At 41.4% G+C, this 14,936-nt stretch overlaps 1 protein-coding gene across 1 annotated transcript in view; it reads left to right on the forward strand.

The window, feature by feature from the left end:
* The window catches only part of LOC144930530 (uncharacterized), a 121,614-nt gene that overhangs the window by 53,384 nt on the left and 53,294 nt on the right, over positions 1–14,936 (forward strand). The window contains exon 2 of the mRNA XM_078852663.1: positions 5,003–5,077. The gene's annotated coding sequence lies outside the window, so the exon portion shown is untranslated. The remainder of the gene's footprint in view (positions 1–5,002; positions 5,078–14,936) is intronic.

Genomic DNA, 14,936 nt, shown 5'->3' on the forward strand with positions numbered 1-14,936 from the left:
GAGGGAGGTTCCAGATGCTGGGGGAGTGGGGCTCAGTAGGGTGGGGATCCATGTGCAGCTGGTTGGGGCACAGTAGGGTAGGGTTCTGGGTGTGTGTGGCTTGGGATGATCCAGGTGAGGGGGTGAGGGCTCATCCAGGGGTGGTGGTGGTTCTGGGTGCGGGTGAAGCTTGTCAGGAGGATCTGAGTATGGGGGGGGGTCTGGATGCACAGGGGTTGGGGGTATGGGGGAGCAGCTCCCTGTACAGGGATCCCTCCTCCTGCAGCTGAGGAGTGACAGGTGTAGGAAGCGTGGGGCGGGGGAGAGTTTGCAGAGCTTTCTACAGCCAGGGGAGAAATCTGGGGGTGGGTCTGACACAGCCCCAGATACTGTGCAGGGGAAGAGGAAGTCCTGTCCTCTCCAGCCCAGCTGGGACTAGCAACTGAGCCCAGCGCAACGTAAGAGCCACCAGCCAGGTCTTCTTCAGTCCTGCCCCATACCCCACAGCGATTTACCTCTCTGCCAGCTGCCATGGGCACCCAAAACATACTGCTGGGGAGGGTCGTATGACTGCTCTGGTGGCTTCACTTTGCTTTCCCCATCAGAAAGTCATTTTTCTGTGGGGAAGCAAAAAAATATGTGGGAGACATAAATCCTGCACATGCGCAGTGGTGCAGAATTCCCCCAGAAGTATATAGAGACTTCAGCAGGTATCCAACAGCTCTGTATTAGCATCTCTGTTAATTATTCTGTAATTACTTTTCTTCCATGAAAACAAACATTGCAGTGTTAAGTATTTTCTCATTTTGTTTAGCAAACCCACAGTTGCACCCTCTTTTCTGTTTTTGAGCTACCTCATTGTCCTCCTTCAAATCCGTCCTTATAATTCTCTCCTTTTTCTGATGCTTACACAAAATGTAGAGATAGAAGGCGGGTGAAACCAACTTCTGTTCATGAAAGAGACAGGCTTTTGAGCTTACACAGAGCTCTTCAGGTCTAAAGAAGACCCAAAGAAAAGTTTTATGTAAGCTTGACACCTTGTCTCTTTCACCACCAAAAGTTGGCCCCATAAAAGATATTATCTCACCAACCTTGTCTCTTTAATATCCTGGGGCCAACTTCACACAACAACACTGCATACAAAACACTTAACAGGCAGCTAGCAAGCTGAGATCACTGCCTGTCATGCTGACCAATATTGTCTCATTGTTTCCTTGTACTCCCTCTTCTTTGTCTGCATCAGTTTGTTGCTGCTTGTCTTAAATTTAGGCTGTAAGCTTTTTAGGGCAGGGAGTGTCTTTTTGTTCTTTGTTTGTACAGTGCCTAGCACAATGGAGTCCTGGTCCTTTTATTAAGGACCCCAGGCACTATGGTAATACACATAAATAAAAATAATAATGATTATTTGCTCAGTGGCAGCCAAAACTTCAAATTTGGTTATTGGAGCTGTGAGCCTTTTTGCTCAAGAAAATTAAAATGTTGTTTTACTGTTGCTGCCTAGGGTGGTCAAGGGACATTTCTCTGCATTCTATTTGTTCTAGTTTGGATGATTGTGCCAGGGTTTCTAACTTTCATTCTCTTGGGTGCATCCGACTCTCACTTAATTTTATAGGTTGAGTTTTAATATAAACTAAAATGTCATTTCTATCACTAATCTGGGAATGTGAGACCAAATAACTTATTTTAAATTCAAAATACTAAGATGTAAATAATATTGTGGACAGCGCCCGTCCATCTGGTTTAAAATCTCGATCTGATCATGTAGAGTGGAATTAGTCTAATCCTTCACTAGTGCTGCCTGTTGATGTTTAGCAATAACTATGACTTTGCCCATGAATATGTTTTTCCTTGGTTCCTGCTCTTCAAGTCATTAGAGAATGTGGAGCTGGAAAGACTATACACTTGGGCCATTTGCTCATATATGCATAGAGTCTGGGAATGCCTTTTGGGCATATGTATCCATAGGCTTGCTTTGTGCATATATATCCATAGGCTTGCTTTGATTACATTGGTTGGGGGAAACATAGCACTGCAGAAGTTGAGACAGTGAGAACAATATTTCCATCAAAGCAATATATTCTGAAGGTCAGGTGGCCTGGTCATAAAAAACTTTGTTAAACATGCTTGTGCACTGTCTTGTGTTAATTTGTTGGTATTTAAATGTGATTTCAGAGGCAAATCACTGATGCAGGTCACCTTCCTTTTCCTACTCTCTCAGTATCTGTGTAAAGTGATTTTACCAATATGTCAATTGTATATTACAATGAATGGACAATATATTTTTTTATTACTAGGTCACAGTGTAAAGACAAAACATTGAAACAATGTGAATGCTTGATGCGGTAGCCTGATGAATCTGGCATCCACGTATAGCTTCAAGCATATAGATCTAATTTTTCTACTGGTTTTCCTCTAGAGATCCAGAAGTGTTTAAATTTGTCACCTTTATATTTGCCTGTTCTTAAGGATAATTGGCTAGACAGGCCATACCTGTTTCATTCCAGCATAGCAGTTTATAGCTTTTGCAAAACCTCAGACAACAAGAGATCATCTTCCAAACTAAAACACATCACTTATAATGATGCTCAAGTCCATCATGAAATACTTGTCCCCAAATGTGTCAGTTTTGACCTCCTTAAGAATGCCCCTAACCTGGGCCAATGCAGCCCTTCACTCAGTTTTTGCAATATATTCCAAATGGATGACAGCCAAGTAATGATAATTAAAAAACAAATAAATTATTTCAGTGCTCTGGCTAGACTAACAACCCAGCATATATGGTGAAATGTTCTTTGAAGGTATTCAAGTATATTGCAACTGGTTGGAGAGTAGGGTGACTGGATGTCCCGATTTTATAGGGACAGTTCCGATATTTGGGGCTTTTTTTTAATATAGGTGTCAATTACTGCCCCCCAATTTTTCACTCTTCCTATCTGGTCACCCTAATGGGGAGCTCTCACCACACCAGCCAAAAGCAAAAACATTTTAGAAAAATTCACAGAAAATTCATGTTGGCATAAATTATACATGTAGGTATTGTAGAGTGTCTATAACTGTTCTAGGAATGTACATGTAATGTCAAACATGGGCTCTTTCTTCCTTGATCTTTTAGGGCCCTAGCAAGCTGCTTATCATAGAATCATAGAATATCAGGGTTGGAAGGGACCCCAGAAGGTCATCTAGTCCAACCCCCTGCTCAAAGCAGGACCAATTCCCAGTTAAATCATCCCAGCCAGGGCTTTGTCAAGCCTGACCTTAAAAACCTCTAAGGAAGGAGATTCTACCACCACCCTAGGTAACGCATTCCAGTGTTTCACCACCCTCTTAGTGAAAAAGTTTTTCCTAATATCCAATCTAAACCTCCCCCACTGCAACTTGAGACCATTACTCCTCGTTCTGTCATCTGCTACCATTGAGAACAGTCTAGAGCCATCCTCTTTGGAACCCCCTTTCAGGTAGTTGAAAGCAGCTATCAAATCCCCCCTCATTCTTCTCTTCTGCAGGCTAAACAATCCCAGCTCCCTCAGCCTCTCCTCATAACTCATGTGTTCCAGTCCCCTAATAATTTTTGTTGCCCTTCGCTGGACTCTCTCCAATTTATCCACATCCTTCTTGAAGTGTGGGGCCCAAAACTGGACACAGTACTCCAGATGAGGCCTCACCAATGTCGAATAGTTAACCTTTTAACCAAATGAATAGTCCAATCAAAATAACAGAATGTTTAAACTTAAGCAGATTCGTAAATGATCAAGGGCTTAGAATGATTTTCTTAATTTATTTAAGAAAATTTTTGAATACTCTGCTTTCTGTCTAGATATGATGGAAAGAGTCCAGTAATACAGTGGGCAATATTTCACATGAAGAGGCAGACACGTCTTGGAAGTGATCTCTTATTCAACATCAACAATTATTCTACAACTAAGCTTGTTGGTATTTTTGATATTTGTGCTATAACTCTGCCATAATTGGTACCTGTGGTCCCAATCCTGCATTTAGATATGCCCATGGACCTGTGTGTCCATGAAGAGCCTCATTGACTTCACTGGATTCTGCACAGGTGTAAGGACCTGCCTGTGCAGATCAAATTGCAGGTTTGGTGCCTATGCATTTTTGTGGCAAAAATTCCTATTAATTTCTGCGGGACATCTGGGTATGCAAGGATCAGGTTTTATGCAATTATTGATCTAGTTCTAATGAGGGATTGTTAAGCTTTTTTCCTGTGTATCTTTTGTCTAACAAAAATTAGATATTTTGTTCCTGTATAATCTTAAAATGTATCTGAGTAAACTAAAACTTCTCATTTAAGATAACTGAAAATATAAAAAGAAAAGGAGGACTTCTGGCACCTTAGAGACTAACAAATTTATTTGAGCATAAGCTTTCGTGAGCTACAGCTCACTTCATCGGAATGCTCATGAAAGCTTATGCTCAAATAAATTTGTTAGTCTCTAAGGTGCCACAAGTCCTCCTTTTCTTTTTGCGGATACAGACTAACACGGCTGCTACTCTGAAACCTGAAAATATAATATTTATCATAAGTATTTTAAAATAGATTATGATTACCTCAAAAAGATGGGGAAAAGAAGAATGTTGTCAACATGTTCAAACACTTCCCCCTCCCCCCCTCCCCGCCCCAAGTCATTCAGTGGGGTCAGAGTGGAACATACTTGTAACAAAGTCACAATGAAGTAGGTTGAAACTCCCAGCCAAATCCTTCACAGAACAATCTAGTTATTGCTAGAATTGTTTGCATATTTCAGTGCATTCAAATAAAATGATTTCCTTATAAGAGTTTTACAGTATGTATGAATTATGTTAATTAATGAATGTGTGTCTTGGAAATGTTAGCCTGCATTTGTGGAACAAAAATAAAACCAAAATAAACACACCACTCAAACAGATACCCATGACTACTGTAGAAACCTTTATTCTATTTAAAATACACTCAGTGTCCATAGGGACAAGTAGAATACAGTAAACAGGAATACATATACTAATGTTTACATTTTTACTTTTGTTTTAGAGGGGAGATTTTGAAAAGCTGAAGTGTCTGTTGTATATTTGCCCTAAAGAGAGAAGCCAGCAAGATCTCAGGGAGGTAAGGAAAATAAAGCACTTTATTTGATAAATAATTAATCCAATGATACTAGGGCACAGTGATGATTTTCTTATGTCATTTTATTTTTGTAGATAACCATTTAACTTATGCAAACATAATTTAGAAAGAAAAAAAACTGTGCTAATACAGCATGCAAAATTAGTAATTGCGCTGAATGTTTAGACTGCTTCACCTGAAACTGATTACTACTCCCATCTGTTCAGACTTGAGTATTTGAAGACTATTCTGTCTGATCTCAGTTTCCAGATTTTGAGGGAACTCCACCCAACTATTTCTACTGTGGTGTTAAGGGATAGCAGATCACAGGCCTCCAATGTAGACACACTAACATTAGCAGTGTATGTGGGTGGCCCTGGAGAAACTTGACCTATATGGGTATACTTGATTATGCAAAAATTCTATACTATTAGGCTTATGAAGGTAAATTCAGATACTCGAATCCACTTCATACTTCAAAAGTAATAAAGTAGGTTGGGTGATTGGTATCAAATAAGGGGAGGGAAGAAAAAAGCAAAAAAAGAACAAAAAATAAAGGGAGGAAAAAGAAAGGAGTGGAGGAGAAAGGAGAGCGACATCTCATTTTCCATCCGCTAGGAATCAAAGATTTCTAAAATGTCAGATCAAATCTTTTCAAGTCCACTTCTCCAAAAATTTATGCACACTTTTGCTGCCAGGTCATCCAAGCCTCTGTGCCAGTCTTCTATCCCTAGAGGCAGTCTGTTCTTCAATCTGAGCTCTTTGGCTACAAGCACTGCTCTAGAGACCCAAGCTTTCTGTGAGTTTCAGAATTTCCAAGGTGATGGGATGGATCACAGCTCTGGGAAGTCATTTTTAAGGAAGTATCCATGATCATATTAATCCTCCTGCCTACTTCTAGCCAAAAGGACTGTATCCTGGGACAGTCCCAAAACATGTGAGCCAGGGTGGGTTCGGGAGCCCCCCGTCTCAAGCAGCACTCCATTTTGGTAAGGCCCAGGCACTCAAACCTATGTGAGGACCAGAATGAATGAAATAATGTTTTCTGCTGGATCAGCCTTAATCATGGATCAGTAGAAGAGGTTTCTAATTTTTTGCAAGGCACTTTCCCATGGGCTAGGGTTCAAGTATGTATGCCAATCTTTGTTCCAGGCCTGGCACAGGCAATCTAAGTTAGGGAGTGTCTTTTGGACCAGGAAGTCATAACAGGCTACAGATGATTGGGTGAACCTCTGGAGCGCTCTCCATATCAACACCTATTCAGGAGTTTCTGGTGCTCCCAGCGCATCAGGACCAAATATGTCCTTCAAGAGATGCTTAAGCTGCTGGTAATGCCAGGCAGCTACATCAGGTAGGTTGTATTGGTTCTGGAGTGCTTGGAATGGGAGAAACTGATCCACAATTAAGAGACCCAAGCTATCCCCTTATCCATCCACTCTCTCTGCATTAATATTTTCTTGATCATTTTCAGCACTGGATTGCCCCAAAGTATAGCATCAATGAATGAGAAGGAGTGGAATTTACATTTTTTAGCCTTGTTTGTCTGGTAGTCAATATTGTAGGGGACATTTTACAATCAAAATGTTAGTAGGCTGAACCTAAAATTCCTGCCAATGGAAGGTGATGGATCAACTCCTGTTCCACCAGCAGCCCAGGGAGTGATCTTTTCTGTTATGTTCTGGAGTGACAGGGCTGCCTGCCTGCAGATAAGTCCGTATGATAATGCTGCAAGTTGGAAAAGCCTCCCAATGTGATTGAGAGTTGCAGTTTAAACGAAGCCAGTCTTGTCCTCCCACCCACTGGAATAGAAACTGGGAGACCTTTCAGGATACACCATGTTCAGGGAAGGACACATTCATTTTGATGACATTAATTTTGCCCCAAAGGCTAAGAGCATGGGATCTCCATATGCCCCAATCTCTCACTACCTGAGCTAAAATGGACTCTAAATTAATTTTGACCAGATTCTCCATCTCATTGGGGATGATTTTCCCTAAATATTTAATCCGTTTGGGTTGCGCTTAATATTCCAATTATCATAGATTCCCCTATGAGCTTGTTTACTTATACCCAGAATTTCCAGTTTTTTCCAATTGTTTTTACATCCCTAGAGGTTTCCAAATGCATTAATTAGATTTAATAGGCTAGGAACAAAATCTTCAAGTTTAGATACAAGAACAAAAGCATCATCCGCATAAAGCATGATCTTGTGCTCCATTTGGCCTATCCTGATGCCATGTATATATTAGCAGTAGCTAAAGGTTCTAGGGCTAGGTCAAACAGCAAAGGTGAAAGGGGAATGGTTTTAAAGTAATGCCCTGGGTGACAGCCCTGGAAGAGGGATTCATACAAAGAAGTTTAATGTAGGAGATAAATTTGGCAGTCAGTTTAGCAAGCATGTAAAAGTAATCCATGTGTAAAAGGTGTTCTCTGCATCCAAGAAGACTGCAGTTTTGATGAGTCAAAGGAGCCTCTAGCTGCTATGATGTTAATCAGTTGACACAAATTGTCAGCTCATCTGTTTAACTTGTTGACTTATCTGTTAAAAATACTTAACACTTACCACACTAATGCAAACTCCAAAAAGCATCAGGCCTGCATTTTCAAACTAGGATGCCTAAAGCTAGGTGTCTAATAATATGGATTTAGATACCACACGATAGTTATCACTGTGTGAAAACACTGCCCATCAGATTTTACCAGATCTAATTAAAGTGCTGTGCTACATTGTTGGGGGAGTGAGGCAACTGCCCTGCGTGGTGTCCATTCCCTTTCACTCGTCCCCAAAGTGCTTCTTGCTCACTGGGACATGGAACCACATCAGTTCTGCTACAGGGGAACTCTTCACTGCCATGAATAAGGGGGTAGAATTTGCTCCTTAGGGAGTATTCCATATTCCTATTTATACTGATGTTGTGTGATCTTGCGAGTCACAGAACTATCCACGGTAAATAAAGAACAAAGTGTGTTTCTCTTTACCCACATATCTCAATGAACAATAAAGAGAGAAGAGTATGACTTCATTATGAATAATTTTGAAATCTTGCAGTGGATCTTTACATATATACCAAATATATAGGGTAAAGTAATTAGTTAAAGATCTGTGAAAACTGTTTAGATACTATGGTGATGAATGTCCACATTAGACCAAATTCTTTTCTGAAAATGTAGTTGTTTAGACTTTGATCATACTTCAGAGACCAAGTATAGGATTATAGCTTTTTCTCCCCCCTTAGAAACTGGGTGGGGACAAGGGAAGGGTCATATTTTTATGCACTTTAAATTTTAATATCCCTAAGTAAATTGGGTAATCATCTCTCAAGTACTAATGGACAAAGAAACTTACATTTCATTTTGTTAACTATGACCTTTTAGAGGTCAGATTTTTGTTTAATTTTTCCAGTATAAAAAGCTTTTATGTAAACACAAGGCTCATTCTAAAGCATCTGACAAATATTGACAAAAGTTGTTCCCCTTTTGAAAGACTGCATCATGTGAGTTGTGTGGAGGTGACTGAGAAGCTAGGAGTCCTTTCACATAACACACTTCAGATCTGAGTCATTGCCAGTCACTTGTTACCCATAGTATAATAAAAATAAATCATTTTTCTAAATTTGATATATCTGCTAATGATTTAAACTCCATTGACCATGGATCTGTAGTGTCTTCCAGTTGATTGTGTGGAATTTTAGCAGTAGCTTGGCCTTAGGGATGCTTTAGAATGAGACTTGGCCTTAGGGATGGATTCAAGCTCCTGGATCCACCAAAATTTCATCCTCCTCCTTATTTTTTGAATCTTCTCAGACAGACCCTTTCATCCATCTGCCTACACTGACAGCTGTCTGTCCCTCAGTTCTGCTTTCCCATGATGGCAACAACCCCACCAGGCTCTTCCTCCTACACAGGCAGCCCAGTCCTGTGCTGCCAAGTCCCATCCTGGACAGACTGTGTCCTTGCTCAATTTCCCACTTCAAGGACCCAGTCAGAGCTGACTCTTTTCTATCAAACCAGTATCAAGCTGGCAGTCTGTCTTCTCCTGAAGCAGGGCCAGCTCTAGGTTTTTTGCCGTCCCAAGCAAAAAATTTGCCACCCCAAGCTCCGAGAGTGCAACTGCCCAAGCAAAAAAAAGGCTGGCCGGAATGATGCCGCCCCTGGAATTGTGCCGCCTCAAGCACGTGCTTGCTTTGCTGGTGCCTAGAGCCGGTCCTGTCCTTAAGGTACCAATGCAGTGAAATTCACAACTAATGGGGTACTTCAAAAACTGTCACAAGGCAGAATGGCAGTGTGGTGAGCATGATGAACCTGTTCCCTTATCTCCTTCCCCATGCTATGACATGACTTGAAAGACTGAGAGGAGAGACAATGTCCATAGTGCCTCTCTTACTTGCATTATCCTGCTGCAGCAGCATCAGGTGTGTGGCTAGCAGCAATCAGTCGAGAGGCTTGTTGCCTCCTTTAGCCCTCCTGATATGAGAGGTATCAGCTCACTTTACCTTCTCCCCTGTGCCTAAATTTGGTCTCCTACCAGTATGCTGCTAACCAGCAAAATCCAGCTGTGAAGTGTCCATCTACAGCTGCTTTTCTGCGTCTCTCTGATTCATTACCAGCAACTATAACTGCTTGAGTACTGGAACTTTTGAATTCTGATCCCTGTCACAGAGATCCATTGGTAATCTACCCTTACATGGTTCTCTTCCAGACTTGACCTAGCTAGAAACTTTCAAATTTGTATATTGCATGGTCCTATCCTAGAAATTCCATCTATCATAATATAAGTTGGTGGATATCAGAATGTAAAAAACAAAAAAACCCAAAAGTAGCGAATTTGTTAGAATATTTTTCATCTGTATAACTTTTAATTCAGACAGATTATCTGGTTGTGCTGCTGAAAGTGAGTTTCTGACATGCAACAAACATTCTTAGTGCCAAATTCTGTACTAAGATATGTGCATGTGGCACCCTTTAATTATGTCTGGAGTAACATCATGGGGCCAAACTCTGCTCTCAGCTACAGCAGTGTAAATGCAAAGCAGCTCTGACTTTTGTGGAGGTACTAGTGGTGTAAATACAGAGTAACTAGGGGCAGAACTTGGCCCCATGTCTATCAGGCAAGCTCGAGATTAGAGTCACATTCTGAGACAGACAGGGTGAGGAAAGGAAATGGTAACAGTAATACAATAATGTGATTACTAAATCATGACATTCACAACACAGAATCCATCATGTTCTGAGAAAATCTTAAAATATAGAGAGAGCCCAATGCATTTGGAAGAAGCATGATGCACAAAAAAAAAAAGTACAATTTTCCTTTGTTCCTTATGAACAAGATCCCTACTTTAAAGGGGTTGAGAAGACTTTGTTAGCAGTATCCTCTCAGTCACAAATTTGGTCCTGAATATATATGCACACAGCTCCTGTCTCCCACTGAGTGTAATGGTGCTTGGAGCCCCCAGTGAGTATAGAATTTGGCTCTCAAAACCCTGAACTGGAGCTGGGATGGAGGCCAGCCATTCTAGTGGAAGCCTTTGGAGGCATAGTACCTGAAGTAGGCCCAGTGCTTCTTGGTGCTGTTTTGAGGGCAAGGAAAGCATGGCTACCCTACAACCCGTAAGGAGAGAAAATCATCCACTCTCCTGTATACTGGCAGGTGTGGAAAATGGGGCAGGGCCATGGAAGCCAACAGCATACTAGTCTTGCCGAGCTCAAGCACTGCTGTTGTGCCTGGGTCCTACATGAGGGCCAAGGAAATGGAAGATTCTTCCACCCTCTTCCTCTGCCTGGGCACACACGCAGGGGCTCAACTTGACCACAGTGTAGTTTACAATTTCTCTGGTGTGTTATCTGAGCCTGTTATTAAATTGAAGTGTGCTGTCTTTTTTTTCCAAGACACAAACATGTCTGAAGAAGATCAGAACATTTCAGTGTTTACCTCATAAAACACAGCTCCAACTTTGCCATGCTGTAGTCTACCAAGAGTAAGTAAGAGACAAGAATGCTACTGTTTCCTTCAGAAACCGAGGTCAGAACATGCACATTTTTCAACAAAACTGTAACTCTTTGAATTAAATATTGATCATACTTCAGAAACACTCACCCCATTAAAATAAAATATTGACAAGCAGAGTGTGACAGGGTTGGGGGAAACCCCGTCCTGTGCAGGGCGAGTGTTCCCGCTTCTCTTAGGGAATGTTTGGGGGAGGAGGGGCATATGTACCTTACTTCTATGTCCCTCCCAACCCGAGTCCAGACACTCATCCTTATCAGCAGGGTGGTGCAGCCTAGTGGCCAGAGTACATAAATTCACCATTGTCAACTGGGCAGTAAGGCCTAGTGGCTAATGTCAGTCAATCCACCCCTTTTTGCAGGGCAGTAAGGCGCCTAGTGGCCCAAGTCAATAACTTCATCCCTTTTTGCAGAACAATAAGGCCTAGCGGCCAGGGTCAATAAATTCGCCATTGTGAGCGGGGCAGTAAGGTCTAGCGGGCACAGGGGGAGGGGTTGCACCCTCAGCAGAGGGGTCCAGGCCCTCCCTCTCCACCGGACCCCAGCCCAAGGCCCTGTTAGTGGCTATAGCGTGGGCCACTGAGTCAGCAGGGAAAGGCTCCGACAAAAACACACTGACTCAAGGCTTTGACTCACTCACCTGTCCGCTGTCTGATTCCCCTGGGCTGCTTCCTGCCATCGTCCCTGCTGCTGTGGTCTGGGCATCCCTGTTACCTTTAAGTTCTCCGGTCTGCCCTTTCTCCGGCATCTCCATACCCAGCGTGGCCTTTGGGGTTGCCTTGGAGTCTGCCTGGGCTGCGGCATCCCCAGCTCCTACAGTCCCAGGCTTCCACTGAGCCCTGGTTGGAGTGGCTGGCACGTGTCCTTCTTCCACAGCAGTCCACCCCAACTGAGGTGAACTGCTCCCTTTTATACCAGTGCACCTGGAGCATTCCCAGTAGAGTAACGTGGGCATGTCTTCCTCAACCCACAATGTAGGGTTAACCCTTCCCCGTCCAGCGCAAGGTGAGTGCACCCTGTCACCCAGAGCTATATAATACTTCTCTGGTATTTGGTGATTTGGACCGCAGTCCTGAAATGGAGAGCTTCCATACCTGAGATCTAAAAATCCAGTTGGAATGCAAGATCATCAGTGTGCTAATACAAAAGGCTTCTCCCAAGAAAATACAAAAATAAAGACATAACTATTTAAAAGATCTCTCCAGGATCCAAGCAATTTAACCACTTCCTGCAGTAAGTCCTGGCTCCCCCCTGCCTGACCCCCCAGAAAACCACCTTACCTTTCAATGTCTTGGCCCTCTTGTATCCTGTAATAAACTCGACATCACACTGATGTGTGGATATAGCTGACTTTTGGGAAAGGCAAGTTCTTGCAGTGCAGAAACTGGACCTTTTGGTGTGAAATATACCATGGAACAGTGAAACATGGACTCAGAGATATCTTAAGACCTCTTTTGTGCTTGCCCCACCCCCGAGACAATATTAATCCTGGCTATGAAATCTGCTCTTTTGTATGAGCAGCATTAAAATTTGAGAACAAATCCCTCTACCCATGCAACTTCAGCAAGTACATTTTCAGATTATAAATATGGTCTTCTTACATGCTGTCCTGTATCAGAAACGTTGTGGGAGCATGATGTTTTGTTCAAAAGGAATATGCATAATTAGCAAACAACCTCTACATTTAGTGACAGTTAAGGCTGTGGCAGAGCATACCCCACCCACCCACAATCTTAAAAAAGTGGAAATAAGCTAAGCATTGTGACTTGTGCATTTCTTTCCACCTTCCTGTGGCCTACGACTCTGTTGATTAACACATTTCCAGCACTCCATAAGGCTTTTACTTCCATCTCCAACAGATACACAACAGCTTCATCAAATTTGCACTCTACCTCAGAGCCTTAACAGTGACCTCAGCAGTGATAAAGCTCAATAACTTCCCACTTGTATGGAATGTGTGACATCCAGATGAACTCCTGTTGATAAAATCGATATAAAAGAGGGTTGAGGTTTTGCATTACAGTTCCAAATTTAATAAAGTTGGCATAGAAATAGCTTTGCTATAGCCTGTAGCAACAACATGTTACACCAGTAGATCTGCCTATTGCTCTCCCTCTTTCCTGCCACTATGAAGCAAACCTTTCAACTAGGGCTGTCAAGCGATTAAAAAAAGTAATCGCGATTAATTGCGTGATTAAAAAAATTAATCATGATGTTAAACAATAATAGAATACCATTTATTTTGGGGCTCTCAAGTGATTAAAAAATTAATTGTGATTAATCGCATGATGAAAAAAATTAATAATAATTAATCACACTATTAAACAATAATAGAATACCACTTCAGATTCTTAAACCTTGGGTCGACTGCTGTATTTATCCTTAGAAATCTCACATTGGTGCCTTCTTTGAGTTTTGTCAAATCTGCAGTGAAAGTGTTCTTAAAATGAACAACATGTGTTGGGTCATCATCCGAGACTGCTATAACATGAAATATATGGCAGAATGCAGGTAAAACAGAACAGGAGACATACAATTCTCCCCCAAGGAGTCACAAATTTAATTGCAGCAAAGAGTCCTGTGGCACCTTATAGACTAACAGACATATTGGAGCATGAGCTTTCGTGGGTGAATACCCACTTTGTCACATGCATTCGACGAAGTGGGTATTCACCCATGAAAGCTCATGCTCCAATATGTCTGTTAGTCTATAAGGTGCCGCAGGACTCTTTGCCGCTTTTACAAATCCGGACTAACACGGCTACCCCTCTGAAGCTTCACAAATTTAATTAACACATTATTTGTTTAATGAGCATTATCAGCATAGAAACATGACCTCTGGAACAATGGCCAAAGCATGAAAAGGCATATAAATCCTTAGCGCATCTGGCATGTAAATATCTTGCGATGCCAGCTACAGCGGTGCCATGCGAACGCCTGTTCTCACTTTCAGGTGACATTGTAATTAAGAAGTGGGCAGCATTATCTCCAGTAAATGTAAACAAACTTGTTTCTCGTAGCAATCAGCTGAACAAGAAGTAGGACTGAGTGGACTTGTAGGCTCTAAAGTTTTATGTTTTGTTTTTGAGTGCAGTTATGTAACAAAAAAACCCCTACATTTGTAAGTTGCACTTTCATGATAAAGAGATTGCACTACAGTACTTATATGAGGTGAATTGAAAAATACTGTTTCTTTTATCGTTTTTACCATGCAAATACTTGTAATCAAAAGTAATATAAAGTGAGCACTGTACAAGTTGTATTCTGTGTTATAATTGAAATCAATATATTTGAAAATGTAGAAAAACATTCAAAAATATTTAATAAATTTCAATTGGTATTCTATTGTTTAATAGTGCGATTAATCACAATAAGTTTTTTAAATTGCGATTAATTTTTTTGAGTTAATCGTGTGAGTTAATTGTGATTAATCAACAGTTCTACTTTCAACCTTTAAATATACCAACGAGGGACACCTGCAGATCTGATAGCTGACATCTTGGCCAACATCAGGGATTGAAATGATAAACCCCAGAGCTAAAAGCATAAGTTTTTATAGTGTGCTAAGGACTGAGGCTCACAAGTAGAGAACTGTCACAGATTTACATCCATTATGAATTGGGCATAGTAGGACATATACACACACTGACTAGTGGGTTCCAAAAGTAAAATGTTTAGCAAATGACTGAAATGTGTATTCTGGTGATTAACGCCATAATTTAAGATATCATAGTTAAAGTGCAAAATCTGTTTCAAAGTGGGTTTTTTTCAATTTGTGAAACTCTCATAAACATTCCCTCACCCCACATAAATCCTATTGCTGATCTGAAGATCAAGAGATTCAGATCCCTAATGTAGG

This window comes from Lepidochelys kempii, chromosome 4, assembly GCF_965140285.1.
Source record: "Lepidochelys kempii isolate rLepKem1 chromosome 4, rLepKem1.hap1, whole genome shotgun sequence".
NCBI classification, from domain to species: Eukaryota; Metazoa; Chordata; order Testudines; family Cheloniidae; genus Lepidochelys; species Lepidochelys kempii.